Source organism: Hemitrygon akajei, chromosome 7, assembly GCF_048418815.1.
Source record: "Hemitrygon akajei chromosome 7, sHemAka1.3, whole genome shotgun sequence".
Taxonomy (NCBI): Eukaryota; Metazoa; Chordata; class Chondrichthyes; order Myliobatiformes; family Dasyatidae; genus Hemitrygon; species Hemitrygon akajei.
In genome coordinates this window covers 40,419,766-40,443,835 of record NC_133130.1, presented here as the reverse complement: position 1 = coordinate 40,443,835, position 24,070 = coordinate 40,419,766, and the positions used below count along the sequence as shown (strand labels likewise).

The 24,070-nt window shown below is 42.6% G+C and overlaps 1 long non-coding RNA gene across 1 annotated transcript in view; it reads left to right on the top strand.

Moving 5' to 3' along the window:
* LOC140730371 (uncharacterized) overlaps window positions 1–24,070 on the top strand; it is a 131,139-nt gene that overhangs the window by 16,623 nt on the left and 90,446 nt on the right. Inside the window, exon 2 of the long non-coding RNA XR_012099576.1 lies at window positions 12,872–13,080. This is a non-coding gene — a long non-coding RNA (uncharacterized lncRNA). The remainder of the gene's footprint in view (window positions 1–12,871; window positions 13,081–24,070) is intronic.

Here is a 24,070-nt window from a genome sequence, read left to right as displayed (position 1 = left end):
GTGAGAAACATGGTGATTTTAATATAAAGACTGCTCCAGCACTAACTCTTCTGGTCCTTATAAACAACTGAGGACTATATGAAAGGGACATAGCTCTCAGTTGTTAATAATTGGACTCTAAGTTGTGAAACATCTCACAGGAAATCTTGCAATAAGAAAATGAACTAATGCATTTCATTTAAAAAAATACACAGGATTACTGCTTATTGTTAAGTTTAATATCAAAGCATAAAGCTGAATTTTTAAAAATCCATATTCAATTGGTAGTATTGGGTCCAGTTGGCAATTTTGAGTTAACTGTACCAGATTGTAACATTGTAGACTGATCACAACAATCCAGATTTTCTACTCGTAAGTTATCTGGACAGCACACGTGGTTGTGACCTATTTCAATTTGAAAGCAATGGGGAGTGTTTGGAGATTGAGCTAGAAACAGACAATGCAGGTCTATTCATTGCTGCTTCTGTTGGAGTTACAACCATGGCATTCACATTTTTAAAATGTTCTTGTCAAATTTATAGCATGAATTTTGTGTTTTTCTTCACTACTCCAAAGATGTTGAATCATGTTTTGGAGTGATCACATTGATGTTGCCATGTTTAATTCAGGAGAAATCTGGAGAAGACCTTAAGCTAGATGTTTAATTTGGTAACCAATCCAGCTGCTGCACCAATTCATCACTCAAGTTTTTACATTTCACTAGACATGAAATACAATGTGTGAAGATGAGAATGGAGATTCTAAAATTTTATCAGAGTAGTGTTTGCAGTTTTCCATTTGGTATCTGGATGGAATTTGTAAGAAGTTATGACTTTAAAAATCAAATTAGAGCTGAATGTTCAAGATTTCTCATTTTAGTTTAAAAAAAGAAACCACAGGAACCACTTAATTGCAAAAATTATGTTTGTAGTCATCTGTCACGTAGCTACTTGAATGTGAAACCAAAATCTAGTCAGAACTAACCAGTCCATCTTCCGTATTTGTTCTGAAACTGAAGGCCAATATACTGACTTGTGACAGTGAAATTTAAAATAGTACCGAATTCCTGTCAGAAATTACAAGTACATTGATCATACCTAATCGCAAATTTGCCCACTAGGTCAGACTTCTTGCACCAGTACTACTCTCCCCTAACTCTGAAATCTTATTTAGTTTCTTTCTTCTTTCCCCTCTCTGAGCTCTAGTCTGTGAAACCCAACATTTGCTTTCTCAATTCATTCCCACTAAACAACAACCACTTTCAATGTCCATGCTAGCTGACATAATTGGCTGGTTCACTGACATGCTGTTGTTTTTACACACACCCAACTTCTTTCTAAAATTATTCCTTCCCAAGTCGACTTTTTGTACCTTCTCAAAATATCCCTAATCACCAAACAGCTTTGCAAATCATAGCATCATCACTCACTTTACAAATCCTTGTCTGTTTTAGCCTGCTTTTAGCTCTTTTTATTTTAAGAAGGGAGGGTGGTATGTTGGAGAAATACGGTAAACTTGGTGAGGCAGAATATCCTATTATTTTTTTGGCTCATGACTATATGTGAAAATCAGCACGTGACTGTTGCCTGAGACCTTTTATAGGATGAGGTGCGAAAATCAGGTTAGCAAAGGAGTTCTGATAAAGGGTAAACAATGATCCCTGTTGATGCTAGATTGAGCAACAAGTGGGGGGGGGGAAGAAAACTTGCTCTTGTATTTGTATATATTCCACCCCCCCCCCCCCCCCAGGAATGCAGGCCAACAACATATCAGCTCAAAATGGCGGATGAACTGAATAAGTACTTTCCACCGGTCTTCACTGTGAAAGACACCAGCAGTATGGTGGGAGTTCCAGGTGTCGGGTCAGGAAGTGTGTGACGTTGCCATCACTGGTGAGAAGGTTCTTGGGAAAACTGAAAGGTCTGAAGGTAGATAAGTCAGCTGGACCAGATTGTGTACACCCCTGGGTTCTGAAGGATGTGGCTGAAGAGATTGTGGAGGCATTAGTAATGATCTTTCAAGAATCAGTAAATTCTGCAGTGGTTCCGGAAAACTGGAAAATTGCAAATGTGAGGCCACTCTTCAGGAAAAGAGAGACAGCAGAAAGGAAATTTTCTGCAACCGCTCAGAGCCATCCTGGACCCTAGCACCTGGGAGGCAACACACTATCCTGATATCTCTTTTGCTGCCGCAGAATCTCCTATCTGTCCCTCTAACTATTGAGTTCCCTATGACTATCGCTCCACCTGACTTCACCCTACCCTGAGGCTCAGAGCCAACCACAGTGTTGTTAGTCTGGTTGCCCAGATAGGTCATCCCCCTCAGCAGTATCCAAAGGGGTATATCTGTTGCTGTGGGGAATGGCCACAGGGGGTGACCCTGCACTACCTTCCTACTCCCTTTACCTCTCTTGGTGTTCACAAATCTGCTCCCTAAATTCTGCATGCTGGGTGTAACCACCTGCTCCAAATTCGTACCTATCAATTACTCTGCCTCCTGGATGATCCTCAGTTCATCCAGCTCCAGCTCCTTAATGCGGTCTTTCATGAGCTGGAGTTGGCTGCACTTCCTGCAGATGTAGTCTTCGGGGAGACTATCAAGGTTCATGAATTCCCACATCCTACAGGAGGAGCATTCCACTGCCATATCTTCCATCCTGCCTGCACTGTACAATGGGCAACCAAGACCCAATCTCCTAACCTGTTTCTTCGGCCGCAACCTCTTCTCATCGAAGCCTCTTGAGTCAAAGCCTGACGTTCCTACTCTCACCACTGGCCTCTTCTGTGCTTTTATTTAATTCGCACGGCTCTGCTCCTGACATTAGTTGGTCCTCTGGAATGACCAAATGTCCGCAAAGCTCTCCTTTTATACTAGCTTCACCAACCTACAGGTAACTTCTTTGAAGTGCCCTGCTCCCAACACTGACTGGACCTCTGGAAAGGTTATGCAAAGAAAATCAACAATATATACTCATATCTTTTCTGTTCTATAAAGCTTTCCTAAGATACCTCTCGGCTAATTCCACTGCCTTTACCGCTAGTAACAAGTGTGGGGACCTCATAGGTATCTTTGTTACTGACCCTGTGGCCATCTAGCCAGATCCCTCAGTGTTCAAACTCATCTTGTGAGAGACATGTACTGCTGTTTTCTTGTCTAGTTTTCTCCTTCAGCAGTTCCAAGGAATCTCGGTTAACTAACTTTCACTCCAATTTAATGGAATCTGTAGCGGCTGATGAGGTTGACGTGGGATCAGCAGACTTTCCCACAGATGGGGCAGGTGGCAGACAGCAGGGCAGGCAGGGGTTAGGTTTGAGAGATGTAATCCTCCGTTCCTTAAGCAAGGTCTCTCTGTGTTCCTGATACATGTTCATGAGGTACTTAATGTTATCTACCTCATCCCCGAATTCAATGGTGGATATATTTCAAATAAACTGCAGACGTCCACATTTCACATGCTAGTGCCCACATTACCTAATGCTATTAGTGATCCCATCTCTTAGAGAACCTTGCTCAAAGCAGCTATCAAACTTCTCTCATAAAAAAAACCTACACTGCAATAATCAAAATTTCTGCCTCATCTCCCAGCTCTTCCTCTTCTCTTTGAATTTTCTATTGCATCCCAAATTGAGAAACATCTTTACCGAAATTCTTTGTTTAGATTACCTCCCCGTTAGGTTTCCACTGTACTGTAACAGCTCCAAACAAAACCAAGAGTTGCTAGAAATTCTGTGGGGAGAGAGAAACAAAATCAATATTTTGGATAAATAAGCTTTCATAAGAACACTTATTGGTAAGAGTCACTAATGCATTCAATAGTGTCAGGAGAAGGAAGGGAAATGGGCAGAGACTGCAGAGAACCCCTGCTGCCACTCCCCTCAATAATAAGTATACCACTTTGGATACTCACGAGAGGGACGACCTACAGCGACCCAGTCTCTCGCACTGAGTCTGGTGCTTTGGCTTCCAAGAGAAGAGAGTTGATGAGGACTGCAGTGATGATAGGAGATTCCATAGTCATAGGAACAGTGACAAGATTCTGCGGGTACCCCGATGATGAATTGCCTCCCATGTACCAGGGTTAGGGATGTTCTGGATCAGGTCCATGATATTTTAAAGGGGGTGGATGAGCAACCAGAAGTCTTGGTACATAATGCCACCAATGACATAGGTAGGAAAAGTGAGGAGGCCCTGAAGAGAAATTTTAGGAAGCTAGGTAGAAAGGTGAAAAACAGGACCTCCAGGGTAGTAATCTCTGGATTGCTGTCCATGCCATGTGCTAGTAAGGGTAAGAATTAGATGATTTAGCAGATGAATGCATGGCTGAGGAACTGGTGCAGGGGTTCAGATTTATGAATCATTGGGATCTCTTCCAGGGAAGGTATGACCTGTACAAAAGGGATGAGTTACAACTGAACCCGAGGGGCATCAATATCCTTGCTGGCAGGTTGGCTAGAGTTATTTGGGTGGGTTTAAATTAATTTGGCAGGGGATGAAAACTGGAGTGATAGTGCTGAAGATGAGGTAGTTGGTTTACAAAGACCGTGAGTAGTGAGACTGCTAGCAAGGAGAGGCTGATGATGGATAAATTTGCAGTCAACAGGATGAATTACAATGTAAAAGGGGGAACAAAATTAAAAAGGGTGAATACAGTATTGAATAATAGGATTTAATACTGTGGCCATGTGTCAAATGTTATGGTCATAACCAGCTCTACATCACCATATCGATCATTCCCAAAGTTGCAACTTCCTCTGTTACCAACTTTTTTGCCAAATTCTCCAGTTGTGGATGAGCCACAGTTCCTTTCACTTTAAAAACTATAAAAACCAAAGCATCCTATGTTCTTCCCTCAAACTTGGATCGATTTTGGATTTCATTTCCTCCCTTCCTTTTATAGTGAAGAGTGAAAGGCAACTATTCACAACATTGTTGTCCTCTTTTGATCTTGATTCCACCGTTGTATCCTATTTTATAAAGAATTTCAATTTCTTCTGCCACTTAGTAATTGATCAGCCACCAAAAATCTCCATTCTAAGGTTCTAAAAGTAATCTGGGAAATTACAGGCAGGTAAATTTGATGTCGGTAGTAGGTAAATTATTGGAAGGAGTACTAAGAGATAGGATCTACAAGTATTTGGATAGACGGACTTAATAGGGAGAGTCAACACGACTTTGTGCGTGGTAGGTCATGTTTAACAAATCTATTAGAGTTTTTCGTGGAGGTTACAAGGAAAGTGGATGAAGGGAAGGCAGTGGATGTTGTCTACATGGACTTCAGTAAGGCCTTTGACAAGGTCCCGCATGGGAGGTTATTTAGGAAGATTCAGTTGCTAGGTATACATGGAGAGGTAGTAAATTGGATTAGACATTGGCTCAATGGGAGAAGTCGGAGAGTGGTAATGGAGGAATGCTTCTTGGAGTGGAGGCCTGTGACTAGTGGTGTGCCACAGGGATCAGTGCTGGGTCCATTGTTATTTGTCATCTATATTAATGATCTGGATGATAATGTGGTAAATTGGATCTGCAAATTTGCTGATGATACAAAGATTGGAGGTGTAATGGACAGTGAGGAATGTTTTCAAAGCTTGCAGAGGGATCTGGACCAGCTGGAAAAATGGGCTGAAAAATGGCAGATGGAGTTTAATACAGACAAGTGTGAGGTATTGCACTTTGGAAGGAAAAACCAAGGTGGAACATACAAGGTAAATGGTAGGGCACTGAGGAGTGCAGTAGAACAGAGGGATCTAGGAATACAGATTAAAAAATTCCCTAAAAGTGGCGTCACAGGAAGATAGGGTAGTAAAGAGAGCTTTTGGTACATTGGCCTTTATACTCAATACTTTGATTTATAAGAGTTGGAGTGTTATGGTGAGGTTGTATAAGGCATTGGTGAGGCCGAATTTGGAGTATTCTGTGCAGTTTTGGTCACTGAATTACAGGAAGGATATTAATAAGGTTGAAAGAGTGCAGAGAAGGTTTACAAGGATGTTTCCGGGATTTGAGAAACAGTTACAGAGAAAGGTTGAATAGGTTAGGACTTTATTCCCTGGAGCTTAGAAGAATGAGGGGAGACTTGATAGAGGTATATAAAATTATGATGGGTATAGATAGAATGAATGCAAGCAGGCTTTTTCCATTGAGGCTAGGGGAGAAGAAGACCAGAGGACATGGGTTAAGTGTGAAGGAGTAAAAGTTTAAAGGGAACATTAGGAAGGGCTTCATACAGAGAGTGGTGGGAGTGTGGAATGAGCTGCCAGATGAAGTTGTAAATGCGGGCTCACTTTTAACATTTAAGAAAAACTTGGACAGCTACATGGATGAGAGGGGTATGGAGGGATATGGGCCAGGTGCAGGTCAGTGGGACTGGGCAGAAAAATGGTTCGTTTCTGTGTTCAACAGGTTCAAAAGGCCTGTTTCTGTGCTGTAATGTTCTATGCTCCACTTTACGCTTCTCTGAAAGTCTTTTCCCATGTCGTGGTGCTGCACTGTTGTTGTCATATGAAGGGGCAAGTGAAGTTATTGCCTCAAGTTCATGAGCCTGATTTTTTGAGGGGTAATATTTGTTACCAAACCTGGTGTTGCAAGCCTTGAAGCCCCTGTAATTTCTTCCTATTGATAGTAGTGAGTAGAGAACGTGGCCTGGATGGTGGGGGCCCTTGATGATGTATGCTGCTTTCCTGCGACATCGCTATGTGTAGAAGTGCTCAATGGAGGGGAGGGCTTTACGTGTGATGGACTGGGCTATATCCATTATTCTTTGTAGGTTTTTCCATACAATGGCATTAGTGTTTCCATACCAGGCTGTGAGGCAACCAGTCAATAAACTCTCCAACACACATCTGTAGAAGTTTGTCGAAGTTTTAGATGACATGCCAAACCTTCACAAACTTCTAAGCAGATGCATTGCCGTGCTTTCTTTATAATGGCTGAACCCAGGACAGATGTTGACCCACTCCATCTCTGATCCCCCAATGAGGACTGGCTTATAGGCCTCCGGTTGCAGTCTCCTGGTCAATAATCATCTTCTTGGTCTTGCTGACATTGAGTGAGAGGTTGTTGTTATGGCAACACTCAGCCAGATTTTCAGTCTCCCTCCTGTATGCTGATACATCATCACATTTGATTCTGCCAGTGACAGTGGTGTTGTCAGCAAAACTAAAATGTGGCACTGAAGCTGTGTGTGACCTTGCAGTCATCAGTATAAAATGAGTAGAGAATGAGGCTAAGCACACAGTCTTGTGGTGCACCTGGGTTGATGGAGATTGTGGAGGCAATGTTGTTGTCAATCCAGATTGACTGGCGTCTGCAAATGTGGAAATTGAGGATCCTGTTGCACAAGGTGGTATTGAGGCCTAGGTCTTGGAGCTTGATTAGTTTTGAGGGGATGATGGTGTTGAATGCAGAACTGTAGTCAATGAAGAGCATCCTGATGTGTATCTTCACTATCCAGATGTTCCAGAGTTGAGTGAAGACCCAACAAATTGGCATCTGCTGATGACCTATTGTAACGATCAGTAAACTGTAGCAGAAGTAGGGATGTTTCATTACCAATCCCTCAAAGCACTTTCTCACAATGAATGTAAATGCTACTGGATGATTGAAGTAGATCGCCATGTTCTTCTTGGGCACCAGTATAATTGAAGCCTGCTTGAAGCAGGTGGGTCCCTCAGACTGCCCAAGTGAGAGGTTAAAGATTTTGGTGAACACTTCAGCCAGTTGATCAGTATAGGTGTCCCATCTGGGCCGAATGCTTTCCATGGGTTCACTCAGCTGACAGATACTCTCATGACGGCCGCAGAGACTGAAATCACAGGCTCATGGGGTGCTGTGGAAATTTCTGGAGGTACCTCTATGTTTTGACAATCAAAGCAGGCATAAAGTGCATTGGGTTCACCTGGGAGCAGTCCTTTTGTCACCTCCTGTATGTTGCTCAGTGTCATTTTGTAGGATATGATAGCGTTCAAGCCCTAACATAGTGATTCAAGTTTGTTCTGGAATAGCCACTTCACATGTGAGATGGCTTTCCCGAGTTCGTAGCAGGACCTCTTGTACTTGGTCGCTAGACTGAATGCCACTGATCTGACCCTCGGGAGATTGCAAATCTCATGGTTCATCGAGGGCTTCTGGCGAGGGAAGACTCCGAATGATTTTATATGGACACAGTTGTCTGCAACTGATTTTATAAAATCTGTGACAACTGTGTATTCGTTCAGATCCTCTGAGTCCTCGAACACTGCTCAGTTAACTTTCTCGAAGCAATCCTGTACCATTCCTCTGCCTCCTGTGATGACTTCTTTGTTGCCCTAATCTCCTGAGCCTTGTCCTTTAGCATCTGCCTGTAGGTAGGTAGGAGGAGGGCAGCCAAGTGATTAGAATTCTCAAAATGAAGTCTAGGCATGGAACATAGGCATTCCTGATCGTTGTGTAACAGTGGTCGAGTGTATGGGGGCCCTTGGTGCTGCAGGTGATATTTTGATGATAATTGGGCAGAGATTTCTTCAAACAAGCCTAGCTGAAATCCCTACCAATAACTTGAAAGACGTCACGGTAGACTGTTTCTTGTCTGGTGATGGCAGCATTCAATATCACAGAAGCCTGATTAAAGTTGGTTTCTGGCGGTATGTAAACTGCAGTCAGATTTATGGAAGACAACTCTCTTTGTAAGTAGAATGGTCAGCACTAATTATTAGATGTTCCAGGTTGGGGGAAGCAAGAGTGCGACAAGACCACTGTGCCCAAACACCACAAACAGTTTATCATGAAACATAGGCTCCCATCTTGCACCTTCTCCAAATCAGCAGTCAGGTCTATCCTTTGGATTGATAAGCCCTTGTCTTACCAACAGATCTGGAGTTGTCCAGAGTGAGCCATGTCTCTGTAAAACACTGTGTTTATTCATAATCAACGTGAACACTCCCTGGAATTCATAATAAACAAAACAGTCCTTGGAATTGTCAATTGGAAAAGTACAAGACTTTGAAAAGAAAAGTATTTGCTTAATTTACCTCTTCTTGTATCCTCATTAGCACAGTGTTAATTTTCCATTTCTTTGTGGCTAATCCTGCCTGTCTATAAAATCTCCGGAGTTTATAATTGTAAGTGACACAAACTGCAGTCCTCTGAACTTTAATGAATGGAGTTTTCTGTTACTTTCTAAATGCCAATTGCATTTTAAAACCAAAATAAATGCTTTTAGCAAATGATTTGTGGCAGTTGTCATCACCAGCCTGTTTGCCCTAAAACATTGTGATCTCCTGCCAATTTAAAATCCCACTAACAATCTACACAGGATTTAAATAAATTTCAGTTGGATATGCTGTACCTACTTAAAATTGACTTTCTGGTCCTGTGTAAACTTCATGCATAGCGTGATAGAACAGATGAATGAGTGGCTGAGGAAATGAGTGGCTGATGGTTCAGGGGGCAAGGTTTGATATTCTTGGATAATTGGAATCTTTTCTGGGACGGGGTGACCTGTATATGAGGGATGTCACACTTAAACTGGAGGGAAACCAATAACCTGGTCAAGAAATTCACTAGTGCTACTCGGGAGGGTTTAAAGTAGTTTGGTGAGGGATGGGAGCCAGAGCGGAGTGCAGGAAGGGAAGGTAGATGTCAGAGTCAGTAAAAACTGGCAGGAGCAAAGTAATATATGAAATGGTATGAATAGTTTGAAGTGTGTGTATTTTAATGCTGGGAGCATTATAGGTGATAGTGATAAATATAGAGCATAGATCATTACATGAAACTGTGATGCGGCCATTACGGAGACTTGGTTGAGAGGGGGACTGGAAAGGGTCAGGAATATCCCAAACAGGAGGGTTTCCTAAATCAATATGTAGATAGTCCAAAAAGTAGAGGGGCTGTACTAGACCTGGATTCAAAAATGGGAGCAACTGTTTTCGGCAAGTCCACATCTGACATGCAGGGCTTGTTTAAAGACCACTACACAGCGTACAGGACAGAGCTGTTCCAGGGAGAAGGGAGGACAAGATTGGAAAGAAAAGTTAACCTTGGATGCTGAGAGAGCTGATGAGTTTAGTCAAGAGGAAGAAAGAAAAGCATGTAAAGATTAGGAAGCTGGAATCAAACAATGTCCTTGAGGATTATAACGAAGCCAGAAAAGAACTGAAGAAGGGAATTGAGACAGCCAGGAAGGGCCATGAACAGTCCTTGGGAAGTAGGAGGAAAGAGAATCCTGAAGCATTCTGTATACACATCAAAAGCAAGAGGATGACTAGGGAGAGGTCAAACATAAAAGGGGAGGGAGGACATTTGCTTGGATGCAAAAGGGAGGATGTGGGTAAGGTCATTAATGAGTACTTTACATCAGTGTTTATCAAGGAGAAGGGTGTGGGTGAAAGGGAGAGCAGTGCTGGTAGAATTAATGTGCTAGGGCATTTCAAGGTAAAGGTGGAGGTCGTGTTAAAGAGTATTAAGGTGGCTAGGTCCCAAGGGCCCAATGACCCTCACTATTCTGATAATAGCCTCTCTGTTCTGAGGCTGTGCACTCTGATTCTAGACTCACCCACTATAGGAAACAGGCTCCCTACATCTAGTGTATCTAGACCTTTCAATATTCTATGGATTTCAATAAGATATCCCTCTCCTCTCCATTCTTCTAAACTCCAGTGAGTACAGACTCAGTGCCATCAAACACTTTTCATACATTAACTCTTTCATTCCTAGATCATTCTTCTGCACCTCCTTTGAACCCTCTGCAATGTTAACACATTTTTTCGTAAACTAAGTGTCTGTCAGCACTTTCTTGAGGTTTCCTGTAAAGTATACACAAAGTATCCAACCCTATCATTTCATTTCAAGGGAAAGCTTTAAAATGGCATTGGATTCTCAACTTGGACTCTTGAGGGAGCTGGACTATGGGATAGTAGGCTGTGTTGTGAAGAACTGAAAGTTGAAAGGGGGCTTAGACTGTGATAAATACAAGAACCCAGAAACATGATTGCCTGATCTGAAGTACATTTACTGGAGGACATAATTTTCATCTTGGAATTACCTATGTGGAGAAGGATAGGGGTTTTTGATGTCATTTGCTAAATTTAAGTAATATTCTGGACATTATGGTATCCCATCATGCAAAGCTGTTGTTCCTCTCCATGGAAAATTGATCAGTGATGAAATTTAAGGCTAGACTATTAAGAAAAAAATCAAGGGGTTTAGGATCTGATCTGTTACTTTAAAGGAAAACCACCCAGTTGTAATTTTATTTTGTTTATGTTTTGGTATTCAAGTACTACCCCAAATAAATTGGTTTATTATTGTGACATACACCAAGGTACAGTGAAAATCTTTGTTTTGCATTCTATCCATAATGGTCATCTTATTACTAGAATGTATTGAGGTAATACAAGGAAAAACAAAGACAAAATGCAGAATAAGGTGTTACAATTACAGAAATATGCAGTACAGGTAGACATCAAGGTGCAAGACCATAGTGAGTTTAGACTCTGGGTTCAAGGGTACATCTTAGCATACTAGTGGATTGTTCATTAGTCTTATAACAGTGGTATAGAAGCTGATCTTGAGCCCACTGGTACATGATTACTCCCATCTGATGTAACAATAACAGTATTTTCCAAATTTGCTTTTCACAAATCAACCTGGATGAGTATTAGTCATTTAAAGAGTGAAAACTCTTGTGTTGTATTCTATTTGCATGGATTCGAAACTTTTAGCCACTTTAAAAGTAACAGAATAATATCACTTCGGAAAAGTTTCTAACGTTCAGTTAAATGTGCTTAGCTTTAAAGGAGAGCATGGGCCCATTAGTAATAACGAGCAAATCCAGAATTAGGAAAAGCCTGTTCAATGTGCTTGTTTCAGACTAAGCCCACATCTAAGAGTTCAGTTATGAATCGTTTGCCACAACACTTTTATATTTTGTGTTACTCCTTAATTGCAAAGAGTAAATTCCCCTGAAATCCTGAAGAAGTGTGTTGGCCTGAAACGTTGACTCTTTACTCTCTTCCACTGATTCTGTCCGACCTGTTGAGCTCCTCCAGTATTTTGTGTGTGTAGCTTTGAATTTCCAGCATCTGCAGAATCTCCATGTTTGTATTATCCCTTGTTTTTAAAAAAAAAAATCAGCCATCACATCCGGAAGGTATGTTGCCTCCTGGGTGCCAGAGTCCAGGATATCTCGGATCGAGTCCTCAGCATTCTTAAGTGGGAGGGTGAACAGCCAGAAGTCATGGTTCATGTAAGTACCAATGACATGAGCAGAACAAGTGACGAAGTTCTGCATAGGGAGTTCGGGGTGCTAAGTTATAGGGCAAGACCTCCAGGGTTATGATTTCAGGATTGCTACCTGTGCCATGTGCTAGTGATGTCAGAACTACAGTTTAATATGTGGCTAAGGAGTTGGAGTAGGGGAGGGACAATAAGATTTTTGGATCATTGGCATCTCTTCCAGAGAAGGTGGGGCCTATACAGAAGGAATGTTTTTCACCTGAACTAGAGAGGAATTAATATCTTAGTGGTAAGGTGAATTCACAGCACACAGCCCCTGCCAGGATTGTCGTTCATAAACTGTAGATGTTACATTTACCTTGGTGAGTGGTTAAAGAACAATTGTAACAAAACAGCAACATGGAATTGCACTGCTTGATACAAAGTGTTCAATTTTGTTTGCGTGCTCTTGAAACTTTGGGTATTGTATAAAAATTTGCAAGTGATGTTAAGCCCTATTTAGCTCCCATTTATACACTCTATAGAGAGGCAATGTTTATTGTTTGATCTAAATTTTGAAATCTGCAACCAAGAGATGGTACATGTTTGTAAATATTCCTGCCTAATGACAATTTTAAATGGGCTGGGAACTTTTGTTCATAAGATACATCTCTTAACATCTGTTTCCACTTTTCTTTTCCAGAGATCAAAGAGTTATGGAAGTCCTGACAACCACTTTAGAAAGTCAGCATGTAGAAGAAATAATGTTATACTGTAGACTCTGATGCAAATAATTCTACTCGGATGAAAAAATGATGGCATGGACCAAGGTGAATGTTCTGCCATTTCAAGATACCTGAGACGAAAGAAATTCTGGCGAAACCTATAGAAAAAGGAGAATAAACTTTACAGGTACAGAACTAATCATTCTTATCATGGTGTGTTTAGCAATATTACCACTTTTCGCTCAGCCTTTCCTGTCTGATTTAAGGACTTTTCCATTTAGTTCAATGTATTTGGAACTGGAAATAATTCAGAAAATGTGCAACTCAGATGGTTGAGTTGTTCTCCAATCTTGGTAGTTTACTTGCAAAGGTTTTGTCATCATATGAGGAGACATCATCAGTGTGCTGTTAATTGTATTTGGAACTTGATATTAATGTTGAGCAGTAATTTTTACTTCGGCGTGATGAAACCAAAATAACAACCAGATTGTAGAATTGCTCTTGGGAAGGAGGAAGCAAGTCACGAATACAAAAATTAAAAAAAAAATGCAGATGGTGGAAGATGGTGGAAATCAGAAAATAAGAAGAGAAAATACCTGTGAAAGAGAAGCTGTTACAATAAAATTATTGGGTAAAGACAGATTGTTGTATAGATCTCTGCTACACTTCTCAATTAAAATACTGATCTAGTTCTAAAATTCTTTTATGAAATGTTCTGACTTAAAGCCCATGTTTATGGGCGCATACGTAACTACATGCTAGTGATTTAACATAATTCCCTAAGTGTTTATCTTCACAAAAAATTGTGTTTGTGAAATCCAAAATACATGACTAATTTTCTAAATGAATACAAGTGCTGAAAGTTTCTTCCTTTGAATTTTTGCATGCCAATTTAGAGCATCAAAGTTTAAAAATTGATGTTGTTATTTCAGTTTTGGGGACACTCTAAAAGAATACACTGGAGAGAACTTGCTAAAATAATCTCTCGGAGATTTTGATAGAAGCATTTCAAAATGCACAGCTGCGGTGATTTTTCTTCACTGTTGCCTGTACCTCTCCCTTTGCCCAATCTAATTTGAATCAAACATGCTTAATTTTGTTTTGTTTGTTTCTCAAGTGGGGACTTGAAGCCTTTTTATATTTTCTTAGTGTGGATTGAAACAAGTGATTGGGTGATTGTAGTGTAATGCAATCTCAGTGCAGGCAGCAGGGTTCAATTCCGCTATTGTCTGTAAGGAGTTTGTATGTTCCTCTGTGACTGTGTGGGTTCCTTTAGGTGCTCTCGTTTCCTCCCCCAGTCCTGAGACATGTGGGCTAGAAGGTTAATTAGCCACATGGGTGTAATAGAGTGGCTTGTGCTCATTGGGCCAGAGGGGCCAGTTACTGCGCTGTATCTGTAAATGAAAAAAAAAAACCCAATATTGTCAATATGCCTGGAAATCAATACATTTGTTTTTGTGGAAGATATCTTAAGGATAACTTCAACTGAGTATAAGAGCACTCAATGCATTCTGCACAAAAAGCACCCTTGACTCCTGATTTGCTTTACAGGTTCATTTTTTTTTGCTATATTCTGTTTTGTGGTCTTAAAATCTATTCCATGGATGTCCATTGAATACACTTTTTTTTATTCCTTCTGTTGTGCACATGAAATATTTGGAATACTTGTTGCACAAAATGACCAGTAGCTTCCTGAAATAACCATACCACAGAGTCACAACTGCCAAAATATCGGACTCTCACAATCTCTGGGCACGTCCTGGTCCAAAGGCAAGGCTTTCCCCTTGTTGGCGTTTGTCCCAGAGGTGGCTACATGCATCTGTGTGGTCCTTCATATCCCCTCTTATCAACAGCGTAAGCGTGTGCAGATCACCCCCTCTGCATTTTTCCAAATCCAGCACTACTTAGAGGAAAGACAGAGTAGCCAGAGCACAATGTAGGCATTGTGGTCTTTAATGGCTATCAAAGGTTACCACCACTATCATTGACTGAACATTCTGAAACACATAACTGTTCAAGATAATGAGAGAAGCAACATGACATTAAACCAAATTGATCTTCTCCATGTCTACTGTTACCCTATTGGTAGGACTAGCAATACAAAATCCTTATGGGCCCTGCCTTTACAGTAAGGATACCCTTCACTCTGTTAAGTGACATTGCCACCATGAGAAATGGGATGGATTCAAAAGAAATCCAGATCATTACTACCACAGCATCGCCCCAGGGATCCCTTTTTAAACTGGGAATCAAAGAGAATTCTTTGTGCCTAACAAGTGAAGTCAGAGCCAAAGTAAAAGCAAAAGAGAGGACATGCAAGAATTCCAAAGCTAGTGGGAAGATAGAGGTTTGGGAAACTTTTAAAAACTTGCAGAAGCGAACTAAGAAGGTCATTGGGTAGGAAAATATGAATTATGAAAGGAATCTGGTGACTAATATCAAAGAAGTATTAAATGGATTAGTAAATTGCTGATGACACAAAGGTTGGGGGTGTTGTGGATAGTATGGAGGGCTGTCAGAGGTTACAGTGAGACACTGATAGGACGCAAACCTGGGCTGAGAAGTGACAGATGGAGTTCAACCCAGGTAAGTGTGATGGACTTAGTGTGATGGACCCAGGTAAGGTCAAATATGATGGAAGTGTGGAGGATCAGAGGGATCTTGGGGTCCAAGGCCATAGGACACTCAAAGCTGCTGCACAGTTTGACTGTGGTTAAGAAGGCGTATGGAGCATTGGCCTTCATCAACTGTGGGATTGAGTTTAAGAGCCGAGAGGTAATGTTGCAGCTATGTTAGGACTACAGAAAAGATATGGAAACCGTAAAATGGATGTAGAGGAGACTTACAAGGATGTTGCCTGGATTGGGGAGCTTGCTTTATGAAAATAGGTTGAGTGAACTCAGCTTTTTCTGCTTGGAGTGATGGAGGATGAGAGGCGAGGTGACTTGATAGAGGTGTATAAGATGATGAGAGGCATTGATTGTGTGGGTAGTCAGAGGCTTTTTCCCCAGGGCTGAAATGGCTAGTACGAGAGGGCACAGTTTTAAGGTGCTTGGAAGTAGGTACAGAGGAGATGTCGGGGGTAAGTTTTATAGGCAGAGAGTGGTGTGTGGAATGGGCTGCCGGCGATGTTGGTGGAGGTGGATACGACAGGGTCTTTTAAGAGACTCTTGGATAGGTACATGGAGCTTAGAAAAATAGAGGGCTATGGGTAACCCTAGGCAATATCTAAGGTAAGGACATGTTCGGCACAGCTTTGTGGGCCGAAGGGCCTGTATTGAGCTGTAGGTTTTTTATATTTATAAGATACTAAAAGCTTTTTTTTAAGTATATAAAGGGTAACAGAGAGTTGAGGGTAGATATAGGACCAATAGAAAATGAAACTGGAGATACTGTAATGAGAGATGCAGAGATGGCAGAGGAACTGAATGCATATTTTGCATCAGTCTTCACAGTGGAAGATATCTGCAGTATACCGGACATTGAAGAGTGTCAGGGAAGTGAAGAATGTGCAGTGAAAATTACAACTGAGAAGGTGCTCAGAAAGCTTAATGGTCTGAGGGTGGATAAATCTCCCGGACCTGATGGAATGTACCCTCGGGTTCTGAAGGAAGTAGCTGGAGAGATTGCGAAGGCATTGATAATAATCTTTCAAGAATCAATAGATTCTGGCATTGTACTGGATGACTGGAAAATTGCAAATGTTACTCTGCAGATTAAGAAGGGTTGGAGGTAGAGAAAGGAAACTATAGACCTGTTAGCCTGACATCAGTGGTTGGGAAGTTCTTGGAATCTATTGTCAGGGTTGAGATTATGGAATACCTGGAGGCACATGACAAGATGGGTCAAAGCCAGCATGGTTTCCTGAAAGGAAAATCTGGCCTGGCTAACCTATTGCAATTTTTTGAGAAAATTACAAGCAGGGTCGACAAAGGAGATGCAGTAGATGTGGTGCACTTGGATTTTCAGAAGGCCTTTGACAAGTTGCCATACTTGAGGCTGCTGAGCAAGATAAGAGCCCATGGAATTACAGGGGAGTTACTAGCATGGGTGGAGCATTGGCTGATCGGCAGAAAACAGAGTGGGAATAAAAGGATCCTATTCTGGATGGCTGCTGGTTACCAGTGGAATTCCACAGTGGTCAGTGTTGAAACCACTGCTTTTTACAATGTATGTCAATGGTTTTGAATATGGGATTAATGGATTTGTGGCTAAATTTGCCGATGATACAAAGATTGGTGGAGGAGTGGTTAGTGTTGAGGAAACAGAGAGCCTGCAGAGAGACTTAAATAGTTTAGGGAATGGGCAAAGAAGTGACAAATGAAATACTATGTTGGAAAGTGTATGGTCATCCACTTAGGTGAGAGAAGTAAATGGGCAGAGAATTCAAAATGCAGAGATGCAAAGCGACTTCAGAGTCTTTGTGCAGGATACCCTAAAGGTTAACCTCCAGGTTGAGTCAGTGGTGAAGAAGGGGAATACAATGTTGGCATTCATTTCTAGAGGTATAGACTATAAGAGCAGGGATGTGATGTTGAGGCTCTATAAGGCACTCGTGAGATCACAGAGTATTTTGTGCAGTTTTGGGCTTCTTATTTTAGAAAGGATACACTGGCATTGGAGAGGGTTCCAAGAAGATTCACAAGAATGATTCCAGGAGTGAAAGGGTTACCATATGAGGAACATCTGGCAGCTCTTGGGCCGTATTCCCTGGAGTTCAGGAGAATAAGAGGGGATCTCATAGAAACATTCTGAATGGGTGTCATTGTACACCAGTCATTGAAGGTGGGCATGCAGGTACAGCAGGTGGTGAAAAAGGCAAATGGTATGTTGGCATTCATAGCAAAAGGATTTGAGTACAGGAGCAGGGAGGTTCTACTGCAGTTGTACAAGGCCTTGGTGAGACCGCACCTAGAATATTGTGTGCAGTTTTGGTCCCCTAGTCTGAGGAAAGACATTCTTGCCATAGAGGGAGTACAGAGAAGGTTCACCGGATTGATTCCTGGGATGGCAGGACTTTCATATGAAGAAAGATCTTATTGAAATGTATAAAATTCTAAAGGGATTGGACAGACTAGATGCAGGAAGATTGTTTCCGATGTTGGGGGAGTCCAGAATAAGGGGTCACAGTTTAAGGATAAAGGGGAAGCCTTTTAGGACCGAGATGAGGAAAAACTTCTTCACACAGAGAGTGATGAATCTGTGGAATTCTCTGCCACAGGAAACAGTTGAGGCTAGTTCCTTGGCTATATTTAAGAGGAAGTTAGATATGGCCCTTGTTGCTAAAGGGATCGGGGGTATGGAGAGAAAGCAGGTACAGGGTTCTGAGTTGGATGATCAGCCATGATCATACTGAATGGCAATGCAGGCTCGAAGGGCCGAATGGCCTACTCCTGCATCTATTTTCTATGTTTCTATGTTAAAAGGCTTGAACAGATTAAATATAGCAAAATTATTTCCCATGGTAAGGGAGTCTAGGACAAGAGGACGTGATGTCAGGATTGAAGGATGTCCTTTTTAAACTGAGATGCAGAGAAATTACTTTAGTCATTGGGTGGTAAATCTATGGAATATGTTGCCACGAGCGGCTGTGGAGGCCAAGTCATTGGGTGCATTTAGGGCAGAGATAGATAGGTTCTTGATTAGCCAGGGCATCAAAGGGTATGGGGAGAAGGCAGGGGAGTGGGGATGACTGGAAGAATTGGAGCAGCTGATGATTGAATGGTGGAGCAGACTCAATGGGCCAAATGACCTACTTCTGCTCTCATATCTTATGGTCTTGTGGCCTCTCTTCATTGGTTGATTGTATATTGAAAAAAAGATGAAATAAAATACAAACTATTGAAATGCCTTGAAAGTTGAACAGTATCCATGGAGGGTGGAATTAATCTTTTATATAAATAACTTTTTAATCAGCACCATTTTGATGAAATATTAATTCCTCTCCCTGTAAATGCTTCCCCAATGGTTGAATACCTGTAATGTTTGTGTTTTAGGTGTCCAATGCCAGCTGTAACAACACACATAATTCTGGAGGAACTCAGCAAATAGGCAGCATCTATGGAGACGAATAAATAGTCGATGTTTCGGGTCCTTCACCATGGCTGGAAAGGAAGGGGGAAGGAATCAGAATAAGAAGTTATGGGGAGGGGAAGGAGTACAAGCTGGTTGGCGAGGGGGCTGGGGGGGGGGAAGAAGCTGTAAACAACACCTTATTCTATCTGTAAAGCCTCCAACCTCAATTTCTGTAACTTCAAGTAACTTCTCTCCACTGCCCCTCCCTCTCTTTTCTCAATTCCCCATTCTGGTTACTTTCTCACCCCTTTTCTCCTCAACTGCCCTTATATTTCTCTAATTCCGCTCCTTCCCTTTCTGTCAACTCCTGTCAGGTTTCTTTCTTTAGCCCCTTACCTCCTCCACATATCATATCCTAGCTTCCTAACTTCATGCCACCCACCTATCCTGCCCTCTCTTGGTCTCACATCTCACCTTCCTACTCCCATCGTAATTTGGCTTCCTTTCAAGACCTAATGAGGGGCCTCCACCCAAAACATCAACTGTTTATTCTCTTCCATAGATGCTGCCTGATCTGGTGAGGTCCTACAGCATTTTGAGTGTGTTGCTCAACATTACAGAATCTACAAGATCATTTGTGTTTGCAATACCAGTAGTATTTTGCTTGCAAACGGATGTGTTGTGGTTTTTGGAAGTCCTGATTACAATTTTGACTTGAGTAACTCCTGCAGTGCCCTGCACCCAACCAACTGCAGTTGCTTCTTCACTGGCCTTTCTTGCAATATAGGGCCAGGAATGGAATGTTTGGCATGTTCAGTCCTATTTGCAGCTCCTCAGAACTAGTCCGCTACGCTTGCTGCAAGATCACTCTCAGGACTTTTATGCACGGGGTGATAAATGACAAACAATAGTCAAGCAAGCAGGAGCTGGGCTAATGACTGTTTCCAGCAAACACTGATCAAAGCAAGCTTAAGGGTAGTTTCCAGTTGCTGCCTCAACTTCACCAAGGTAAATGCCTTCATCAAATATAATAACAGGAGAATGAGAAGATATATCACCGTCACTCGGGGGGGAGAGAGTTAGGAAAGGCAATAAATGCAGGCCCTGCTTGAAACGTCCTTATTGTACAAACTGAATGAATGCAGTAAGTTCCAGGAAGTAGTGCCCAGAAAAATCTTTCATTCACTCCAGAAAATGTATGGACGACTGAGAGCCTCTAGTGGCAGCAGTTGAGAACTACAATAGACTCAGCAACATGTCCTGCTGGAGGAATTTGATGGGTTGAACAGCATTGGCGTGAGCAACTGAATTGTCGATGCTTTGGGCTGAAACTCCACATCAGGACTTGAGAAGGGAGATGGCCATAGAGAAGAGAAGGGGAGTGGAACGAAAGGAATCTGAAGCAATTGATGCAGGCAGGTATTGCATTGTAGGAAAGGTGAGTGGTTGTGGGGTTGGAAGTCTGTGGGAGGTGAATGCTATTTGAAAGCAGGCAAAATGTGAGAGGAAAAAGATAAAATACCAAATGGAGCAATCTGGAGGGGAGGGGGGTGCGGGGGAGGAGAGTGAGATGGGGGGAGACTGCTGCTGAAGGGAGCTGTGCAGGAGCATTCTGTTGAATAAAGGAGTTGAGAATGGGAACCATCTGTGGGGAAAACAGAGGTGAACAAGGCAAGGGTAGAAAGCTGTAGAGGGGAAAGGGGACAAAGATTGATAAAGGGGGTGCTGGATGGAAGGTGGAAAGAGGGATGACAATCATGGGCTCAGAAGGAAAGGCTATATCACAATATAGTAAGGTTGGGCTTCACTGTTCGATTCGCGCTGCTTTTTCTCCCCTTTCAGAGTAACACATTTACTCTGGATCTTTTGGTTTTCTTAATTTTTTTTACAAAGTCTAGTAACAAAAGTTCTTAAAGGCAATATATTTCATTCAGGTTATCCTTATTGCAACTTCTGTAAATAGTGCTTTTTAGGGCAGCGACATTTCTGCCGACCTTCTGCAGTGGTCAGAGCATTTGACTTGTCTACGGGATTTCTACAAGGTGTCTGTAGCAAAATGCATAGCAAACCAAAAGGCACAATATCAGTTCTTATCTAGTTTCATCCCTTTCTTGCAGCTCTTTGTTTGACTTTTGACATTCCTTCAGACAGGCTGTGATTCTTAACAAAATACATGAAGAACAATGATTGCTATTTGCATTAATAAATGTAGAAAATGACACACACACAAATACACATTTCAGAACAGAGGTATTACAAATAAACAAGTTGTAAATAGGAATATGGCTGACTGGACGGACTGGACAAACAAACAGTTATTAGAATAAATGTATCTGATGTACGGGGAGGAAGAACGTTAAGCAAATATGGTAGAGCATAGAAGTTTCTGTGAGGAATATAGTAGAAGTCAAACAAAAGATATTGAAAATATCTTCTATAGGACCAAAAGGCACAGCCTCAGAATAGAAGGATGTCCATTTAGAACAGAAGGAACGTCCTTAGCCAGAGGGTAGTGAATGTGGAGGCCACGTCTTTATGGTTATTTAAGGCAGAGGTTGATAGATTCTTGGTTGGTCAGGGCATGAAGGTATATGGGGAGAAGACAGAAGACTGGGGCTGAGTGGAAACTTGGATCAAACATGACAAAATGGTGGAGCAGACTTGATGGGCCAAATGGCCTCATTTTGCTCCTATATCTTACTGAATGTAAGTCAACTGGAACCCAAGAGTGCTGTATGCCATGATGGGAGGTAGGAATAGGTGTGGAAGAATTAGGTTTACTGAGGAGGGTGGAGCGCTGCTGAGACTCTAGCCAGGCAGTTGTGACATCAGGAATAACATAAACCAGCACCCATAATGACTGCCTGTACACCAACTCAACTGTAGAGAACTGCAGGTCCTCTTTTGGAACTGTTCTGACCCCCAACAGGACCCACGGGAAATGATCATGTCTGTCAGGGAGACCTTCATAACAGCCTTTAAGGAACTGTGAAAGGGCTCGTGCAGGTGAGAAGTCGCTCTGCTACCGGTGAGAGGAGACTACCTCTTTACCACTGGTGAGATCACTCTGCTACAGAGAGGGAGAGCCCTGCCACTGTGCTTGAAGAATGTTACCCCGCTTTTCGATGTTTTGGATATGGACTTGGATTAGAGACATCTTTTTCCAGTCATAGTCTTTTTATATATTATGTGTTTTTCACCTATTTTTTCTATTTGTGTGTGTGTGGGGGTGGGGGGAGAGAGAGGGGGATCTGGTGGTCGATGTGCCTGTTCTGTTTTTGTTCATTTTTTTGTGTGGGGAGGAGGGATCGGTGGGGGTGGGGTTGATGATTGTGTGGCCATTGTTTTCTTTCTTGGCTTCATGGCTATTTGGAGAAGAAGAATTTCAGAGTTGTATACTTTAATAATAAATGAGCCTTTAACCTTTGAACATACAGCACATTGAAGGGAAAAATAATGCTGTGGCTGATTGCCTCTCACGGACCGCCATTGCTGCCACACACATCCGGCAGCCAACCCAGCATAGGTCCAGGCTTACAGGAGAGCAATCGTGGACCTGCAGTTGGCTGACATCAACTTCCTGCAAACTGGAGGAGTACTGTTTCTAAACTACATTCACAGCCTCGCGCATCCAGGCGGGAAGGCTTCACATAAACTGGTTGCTCTAAAGTTTGTGTGGCATGACCTCGGGATGGATGTGCAAGACAGGAGTGTAGCCTGTGTTGTGTATTGTGACAGAGACAGGAAAGAAGACAGAAATAAACCATTTTGTTTGGGCACCATTAGCATCGCTCGAGGCCCCTGTGCGACAGTCTGACCACATCAATGTGGACCTTGATTATACCTCTTCCCACCCTGCCAAATGCAAAAATGCTATTCCCTATTCCCAGTTTCTCCGTCTCCACCGCATCTGCTCCAAGGATGAGGCTTTCCGTTCCAGGACATCCCAAATGTCCTCTTTCTTTAAGAATTGTAGTTTCCCTTCTGCCGTCATCAATGATGCCCTCACCCGCATCTCCTCCATTTCCCGCACTTCAGCCCTCACCCCATCCTCCCGTCACCACAACAGGGACCGTGTCCCCCTTAACCTCACCTATCACCCCACCAGCCTCCGGATCCAGCTTATTATCCTCAGCAACTTCCGCCACCTTCAACAGGACCCCACCACTAAGGACATCTTTCCCTCTCTACCCCTTTCTGCTTTCCGCAGGGATCGTTCCCTCTGTGACTGCCTGGTCCACACGTCCCTCCCCACAGATCTCCCACCTGGCACTTATCCCTGCAAGCGTAAGTGCTACACCTGTCCCTACATCTCCTCTCTTACCACCATTCAGGGCCCCAAACAGTCCTTCCAGGTGAGGCAACACTTCACTTGCGAGTCTTTTGGGGTAATCTATTGCATCCGGTGCTCCCAGTGCGGCCTCCTCTACATCGGAGAGACCTGACGCAGACTGGGGGACCACTTCGTCGAGCACCTACGCTCCGTCCACCACAACAGACAGGATCTCCCGGTTGCCACTCACTTCAACTCTCCTTCACATTCCCATTCAGATATGTCCATACATGGCCTCCTCTACTGCCATGATGAGGCCAAACTTCGGTTGGAGGAACAACATCTCATCTACTGTCTGGGTAGTCTCCAGCCCCTTGGTAAGAACATCGAATTCTTCAACTTCCGGTAATTCCCTCCCTCTCCCTTCCCCCATCCCACCTTCACTCTGTCTCCTCTTCTAGCTGCCTATCACCTCTCATGACTCTGCCTTCTTCTACTACCCATAGTGCTTTCCCCTTAGATTCCTTCTTCACCTCTCCTGCCTATCCCCTCCCTGCTTTCCCTCACCCACCCCTTGATCTTTCTTCTGATTGGTTTTCCACCCTCCCCCCACCTTCTTTATAGGGCCCCTGCCCCCTCCTTTAGACCTGACAAAGGGTTTCGATCCGAAACATTGACCGCTTCTTTCAACGGATGCTGCCTGACCTGCTGAGTTCATCCAGCTTTTTTGTACATCTTGATTTGACTACAGCATCTGCAGTGTACTTTGTGTTCAATGTGGACCTGCCTGGTCCTCTCCCCATCTCCTGCTATTTCATGCATCTCTTTACCATGATGGATCGTACCACCAGCTGACCAGAGGTTTCCCTCTGACATTGATGACGGCTAT